The sequence below is a fragment of the Danio rerio genome, chromosome 4 (assembly GCF_049306965.1).
Source record: "Danio rerio strain Tuebingen ecotype United States chromosome 4, GRCz12tu, whole genome shotgun sequence".
NCBI lineage: Eukaryota > Metazoa > Chordata > Actinopteri > Cypriniformes > Danionidae > Danio > Danio rerio.
In genome coordinates, this window is record NC_133179.1 from 19877205 (window position 1) to 19884659 (window position 7455).

Consider the following 7455-nt stretch of genomic DNA (forward strand, 5'->3'; position numbering starts at 1 on the left):
GTTTTTTTTCGCGGCACTGAATATGCTGTTTTGAAAGAATGCTGTTTAGTAAAGTGTGTAATGTTTCTGCCAACAATTTTTTTTTTCTTTTGTTAGCAGGAAGTTGCTAGGCAACAGAGGCACGTGTATTTAAAGTCACAGGGAAAAGTAGCAGACACTGAAATGCATGCAGTTGTTTTGGTAGAAATACTTATAGCTGTTAGTGTTTTGTCATTTGAATAAAATAACTATGTTAGAAAGAAACACACATGTATTTAGGAAAAGTCGGAGTATTAAAGATATGTATGTTTTATTTCAACAAAGCTTTATAAAAGTTTTATTATGCAAACATTAAAAGTTGTCAAAACAACCACCTCGGTAGTTCTAATGTTAAATCCATTTGACAGTTTTGGTCACCATACAGTAGACAACTTTCATAATTTTATCAGTGCCATGCAGTTTAAACAGTCTCTCTGTCATTGAGTGTAATGATTTTGCGTCTTCTTAAACACATTTGATGTTTCAAAACTGTACATGGTTGCTGTATTAACAGTATAAAGTGTCCATGTCTTGAGGTTAGTCTGTCAGATGTGTTTTTTCTATGAAAAATAGTGCAGTAAAACTACAGGACTAAAATGTACTCCAGGTTAGATTCATATTTTTAAAACTACTAAGTAAAGTAGAATTCCAAAGAGAAAAAAAACTCAGTTACAGTAATTTGAGTATTTGTAATTAAATACTTAATTTCACTGCTAGCAGCTAAAAAATGTCTGCCAAAGAAGTAGGAGGGTGCGAGCCGATGACTTCAAGCCTGGAGCTGAGAGTTCAGCGGAGGATACGGCACATGTTAGATTGCCGAATGGGTTTTCTGTCTTTAGTAGGACAGAGTAGGAGCAATGTTTCTCTGTGGTATTAACGCATTAGGATACTCACCAGTCCTGAGGGCATGAAGACGATAGCAGTAATAACCAAACCAGCAAGCTCCTAACTGCCAGTCCCTCCAAATCAGCTGAAATGCAGATGAATTACAGCTATGATTAGATTTTATCTGAGTGCATTTGTGTGTGTGTGTGTGTGTGTGTGTGTGTGTGTGTGTGTGTGTGTGTGTGTGTGTGTGTGTGTGTGTGTGTGTACTGATTGATGAAACACTCCCTTCGACTTGGCTGGTTGCTGCAGAGGGTCTTTATTTTTATGGTGGCTAGGAAAAGGCTCATATTCTTTGCACTCATTTACAGTATACAATCATGTAGATAAGACAGCAGCCTCATTATTCGGTAGGGTTTTATGAATGTATAATTAAACTGGGGCTGTCGGTTTAACATGTTCATTTAGTGTGATTAAATTTAAAAAAAGAAAAATAAATTACAATGTCCCCTGACCATATGTAAACGGCATAATTTGACTACTCTGATTAACAATTAAATGTTAAATATTGCATAAAATTGTATACTTATCATTTTTTATAAAGACAAGAGATCCATCTACAAAACAATACTCGATCATTTAGAGGCATTTATCGCTATTTTTTTTTTCTATATGCAGTAAATTGTAATTAATGATCCTGGTTACCATATAATTACTTTGATTAAAAGTTTTAATCGACTGACAACCCTAATTTAAAGCATGAAGAGAAGCACGGTGTAATTATTTTAAGTATATCCGATTAAGTTGCGCTCACACAAGGAAAAGACCATGATAACTATTATACATAGTTACTATGAAAATCTCAAATATGTAAATTTGCTGCTAACTCATTCTATCACAGGTGTTGGATATATGAATATTAGCAAAGACTATAGAATACACAGCAAAATGTGGGGACCCAAAACAACTCTATGGGTGTTAATTTCAACACTTTGAAAGTGTCTCATGGGGTCCACTCAAAACAGACTTAAATCAACACTTTCAAAAGGGTTGGCACATTGACACCGAAGTAAGGGTTAATTTTAACTCAGGGCAGAGTTAAAAAATGTAACTATATTTAACACCACCTGGTGTAATATATTATTTTATTCAACTCTCTTGAGTGTAAATATGGTAAAAAGGTCAAATAGACTGTAAATTACAAAATAAAGACATTTTATTTGAAAACATTCACCACTTCAACAATTCATTCAATTTTTAAAATGCAACAATGTCAAATATGCTTTAAATGTTTTATTAGTACAGACAGTATCAACAAAATATGATGTCCAAACTTTATGTTTCATCAGAGCAATTTGAAAGTTCAATATATCGTCACTCATAGTTTTCTTCTGAACGCATAGTTTTCTTCTGAAATTACATTTTAAACAACTTGGCGTGCAAATCTTTCACTTCTGGTGTTTCCTTGGTCCTCCACATCAAACACAGCAGTTTAAATGAAGGTATAAATGCTGTAAACTTGTTTGAAAACAAACTGGAGCTAGGAAATCTCATCAAGCATGTCCTGTGAATGAAGTGCTTCCCAGCCACAAGATGACCTTTTTATCCATGACGATGTAGCAGCTGCTGATCACTCGTCTGGTGGTTCCTGATGCACGGATATAGGGTGATGCTCATCTAAGAACTCTTCAAGACTCCAGCATGACTAAGAAAAATGTTTGAAAACAAATTGCAATCAAATTCTATGATATATTTAAAAGAACATTTAAAGTAAATAAAACATTCAAGAAATCTAAACTCACCTTTTGAAAATCTACATGATGATCCACAACTTGACTCTCCCAGCTGGTTGAGGTGACAGGATATGGAAAAGTAGAAAAAACACATACATCACTGTTGGATCTCCAAAAACAATTAGGTTAACTACTATGACTAGAACTAGAAAAACAGACAGCTGTCTGTCCAGAATCCTGAATTTAACACAACACTTGGAGCAAAATTTAGAGGAGCTTAAAATCTTTTATATCATTTAGGGATGCTGACTTCCCCAAAATATTGGCCACAGTGTAAAAAATATTCATAAACTTACAGTTTTCTGTAAGCGTGTGCGTGCGTGTGCGTGTGTGTGTGTGTGTGTGTGTGTGTGTGTGTGTGTGTGTGTGTGCGTGTTTCTTTACCAGATTCAACTTGTTAGGCCCTTTCAGGTCCAGTATTGACGCCACCTTTACTGGAGTCTAGCAGATGTTTCAGGTCCAAATATAATCTAAAATATTAGGATAAGCAGAAGAGAAAAAGTGCAAAGACAACAGCAAAACATTATTTAAGTAAAAGTTCACCCACAATACAAAACTTATCACCTTCATGTCATTTGTTATTCTCTAATGCTCTAATACCCTCTCAGCTTATTGTGAAACAAATACAGAAATTTATCAAACATACCTTCATTATTATCACCACATATGACCAAGAAGGTGTGCTTGGTCATTTCACCAACTCTGGAAATACACCATCCGTCTCTAATCAGCCACCGTCACAGGGTCTTGTGTTATTGTACAGAGAACTGTGGCTGTTAAAAAACAACAACACATTAGTATCTAACACATATGCATAACCTTCAGATAAAAAAGAGAGAAGAACATCACAAAGTATGCCTCACACATTTTCACATATCTTTTGATTCAGATGTTGATTATTGATAATAAATCTACAAATCAAACCTGTATCATCATTAGGCTGCTCAAATATGAATCAGTTGATTAATTTTACAGACAGGTGGCTGTTTACAACGCACTAATAAAACGGAAATGTTGTGTACAGTACATGCTAAGTTTAGCCTATAGTTTTAAGCACAATATCATGCGGGAGAAAAAGCTTGACTAAGATGTTCCTGACAACAGAAATAGCCTAACTTACTAACGTCAGACATCCCGAGTTGGGAAAAGTCATTTTCGGGGGATACAGAGTTGATTTGCGGGAGGTAGCGGGAGAGATGAGTACCTGAAGAGCAATGGGATGAGCTGCGCGCGACGTACCTGAAGAGCGGTGGGGGTGACTTGAGCGCGACGTACCTGAAGAGCTGGGAGGGATGCGGTGGAGAGGGGCGTGCAAAGTGTTTAATGACCGGGCGGGAGACGCGCGATTTCCGGGAGATGATCATTCATTTGCGGGCATCTACTTGGGCATCTGGGAGTCTCTGTGCATTTGCGGGATAACGTTAACGTTAGTCCCGCAACTTCCGGGAGACTTCTGTAACGTTAAATGTCTGATAAAGTGCAAACGCGGTCATTTAAAGACATTAATGTTAACATTCCGACTTTAATGGTTGTCAACACTTAATATAATTCAAGCGTACGTTATCACACGAGTCTAAGTTATGGACTAACGTTAACGGTATATGGACGGCCACGAATGAACCAGTTAAAAGGGCCGAGGTGTTTAAAATAACCAAATTAACGTACACGAATAACAAACAATCATTTGTTTCAGTCAGGAAGCCTTTTACAAGTAAGCATATGTTCATTTACTCACCAGATATGTTTTAGAAACTCTCCAGAGCTTATGGAAACCGTCCTGTGTTGCCGTTAGCATCCGGGCAGAGTAGGCTAACGTTAGGCTGCTCCGGGGATTCCCTCGCTAGTTTGCTTAGAATTAAAGGAGAAGTGTCGATTTTATTTTACAGATGGGTAACAACGCACAAAATGGCATTAAGCGTGACAGAAATGTGCTGAACATGTACATTTGATGTTTTTATGCACTATGTATGCGTGAGCATATATAAAAACATTCTTGAAAAGAAGTCAATAGTAATGCAGTTAAGCTAGATACACAAACGACCATGAATGAACCACAGAAGTTTAAAATTGTCACTCCATTCTAAAGTTATTAACTTAACAACATGTTTACAACTGTATTTCCTTAAAGAAAGTCAGTAAAATACCAACATTTAGGTAGTTTGACTCACCAGTTGCTGTTCTAAACCTCAGATGGAAAATGGCGTCTGGAAAATTCTTCAGTGACTGGGGCTGCATGAATTCCCGGATGTTGGAAATAACACCACCAAGTGTAGAAAAGATAACTCCTTGATTTCGCACTGAATAAAATCAATTCTAACTCTTATTATATTCATTTATCAAAATCTAACTCTTTAACGTCAACACTTTACTCTCAAATGCTTCAACACCGAGAATTTAACTCTGATGAATTTGCTGTGTACACAAGACATGTCACTCATATAGTTTACAATTGGGAAAAGTGTAACGGTCAATATGGGGAATGAAGCCCTGCCTACTAGTACAGGAGCCAATCATTGACTTGCCTTAAAAGTAATTCAAAATCTAGTCAAATCGAAAATTGGTATAGTATAGTATAGTATAGTATAGTATAGTATAGTATAGTGAGGTATAGTATGCCATTACATCAAGCATCTACAGCCAACAAATATATCGCAAACTTGTGAACATGACATTCAGGCACAACTGTCAGAATCTATGCCTTGTGGCAGTTACACAGAATTTTCAGTTTTGTCGTGCACCATGAGAGAGAAGCTGATTCTCGCTGTGTGCAAAATAAAGGAGGGCAAAAGCAAGACCCTTTATTCTCAGTGCGATCATCATGGTTGAATGAATAAATAGAAACTCATATACTGCTAAAAATTTTGGAGGGAATGTTGAGACAACATAAATGATATTTTTTATCCATCATTTATGAATATGAATTTTCTGATAAAAAAATAACAGAAAAACTATGTTTTTTCATCTCACGGGCATGGACCTGCGTGGACAACACTAAAAACATCACATTCAGTCAGCCGGTCAAGTACAGCCTGGTCGCAGGAGTTAAATATTTCAGTGTATTCCCAGCTCAAATTTTCTGCATACGAAGATGATCCACGCAGCTCCCGGGCTACTCTCCACTGGAAATGAATGACTTATGGTCTGTCACTTGTTGTGTGCAGTGAAAGGGTGGCTTAAGCTACCCCGCTGCAACACAAAGACACCATTCAGAACACCTTAACAACTACATAGCAATAGACTAACAACTATTTGGAACACCTAGCAACCACACGGCAGCACATTTACAAACACTCAGAATTCTATAAAATATGTACATATACTTATAGCCACAAACGCTGGTCTTGCACCAGCTCTGCATCACACGTCCACAACAAGACACACTGGGTTAAGTTAGGCTTTCCAGTCTATGTAGTTAGTCCAACACTTCCACTTTATGGTCACTTCAGAGAATGGAACCAACCCATGACATTAGACACAGTGATATTGCAAGATGGTGGTGCCCTTGCACTCAAAGCCATAGTAAAACATTAATTACATTACATTACATTACATTAATCTTGTATGTTACATACATGTTCATTAAAGTTAAAATCAATTTACAAAAGACTGTAAACTTGACTAACTGCCTCAACTCTGCTTCAAGGTGTTGTTTTTCATGTTGTTGTGCATCTTTAGAGATGTTCAAAATAATTCTTTACATCTTGCTATGTGGTTGCTAAAGTGTTCTGATTATTCTAAGGCACAGGTGTCAAATGCAGTTCCTGGAGGGCCGCAGCTATGCACGGTTTAGTTCCAACCTTGCTTCAACACGCTTACCTGCAGGTTTCAAACAAAACTGAAGGACCCAATTAGTTTAATCAGGTATGTTTAATTAGGGTTGGAACTAAATTGTGCAGAGCTGCAGCCCTCCAGGAACTGGTTTTGACACCTGTGTAAGGAGTTCAGACCAGCCTGGTTTAGAGTGGTTGTAATATGTTACTCTGTGGCTGTTAAAACAGTTTGGAGCAAACTCAGAAACACTTACTGTAGCAACACACAAAAAGCCACATGGAACACCTTAGCACCCACACAGCAACTCTTAGCTGGTGCTAGCTTTGCCCTTACTCACTTGTTTGAGAGCAGCACTTACATTTTCCTGTGGAAATGAAGAATCTAGTTTTCAGACAGCGCCTAAACTGTCTCCGGTAAAGCATAAGTGAGCTAACTCTGTCTTTTTGTCTGCGTGCAATTGCTGTACTTTGCCCAGGCAGCTCCAGTGCCAGCTCTATTGGAACTGTGACATCTGTCATAGTTATTATAATTTTTTTGTTGTTGTTCCGCCAGTTCCAGGATAATAGTTGAATGCGAAGGCTTTGGTGCCCAAACTGTCAAACCGGTGCCAACTCCGAGCACAGAAATGAAGCCAAGGAAACGGCACCGCTCTGGCCTATAGCACGGTCACTTAGATAGAAGTAATGGAGCGAGACCTGTGCTGTATCGCCTTAAGTCATGTTATTCTGAATGTCAGCTCTCTGCTTAAGTGGAAAACAGCAGTAGGTGCAGCTGTTATTGCACAAGACAGTGTCTTCCCGAAAAAAAAGGAGGAAAAAAATTAGGAAGCTCATTGAAACTCGGGTGACACAGCCAGCAAATCCTTTGGAACATGAATTTGATACAGGGAGGCATTTGACAAAATAGTCTCTAGGCGATTTATGGAGTTGAAAGAAGCAGTTAGGGAGCTGGTGGTGTGTCGCATGACAGCGCGATTCAAAGACACGCCGGCATAAAGTGGTGAATGCTAACAAGCTACTCAGACAATTAGGACTCCAGAATTGCTGCG

At 38.0% G+C, this 7455-nt stretch overlaps 1 long non-coding RNA gene across 3 annotated transcripts; it reads right to left on the bottom strand.

Annotated features, from left to right (window-relative positions):
• Positions 1 to 2076: 2076 nt before the first annotated feature.
• LOC137491540 (uncharacterized) lies at positions 2077 to 5041 on the bottom strand. Of its 3 annotated transcripts, XR_012402928.1 has the most exons (7): positions 4805 to 5041; positions 4372 to 4484; positions 3876 to 4036; positions 3283 to 3409; positions 3021 to 3106; positions 2646 to 2688; positions 2077 to 2548 (listed from the first exon to the last, which is right to left on the bottom strand). It is a non-coding gene; the product is annotated as an uncharacterized lncRNA (long non-coding RNA). The 3 variants fall into 3 exon arrangements; XR_011011515.2 differs by lacking the exon at positions 3876 to 4036; XR_012402929.1 differs by lacking the exons at positions 4372 to 4484; positions 4805 to 5041 and having other exon boundaries at positions 3912 to 4105.
• Positions 5042 to 7455: the final 2414 nt, after the last annotated feature.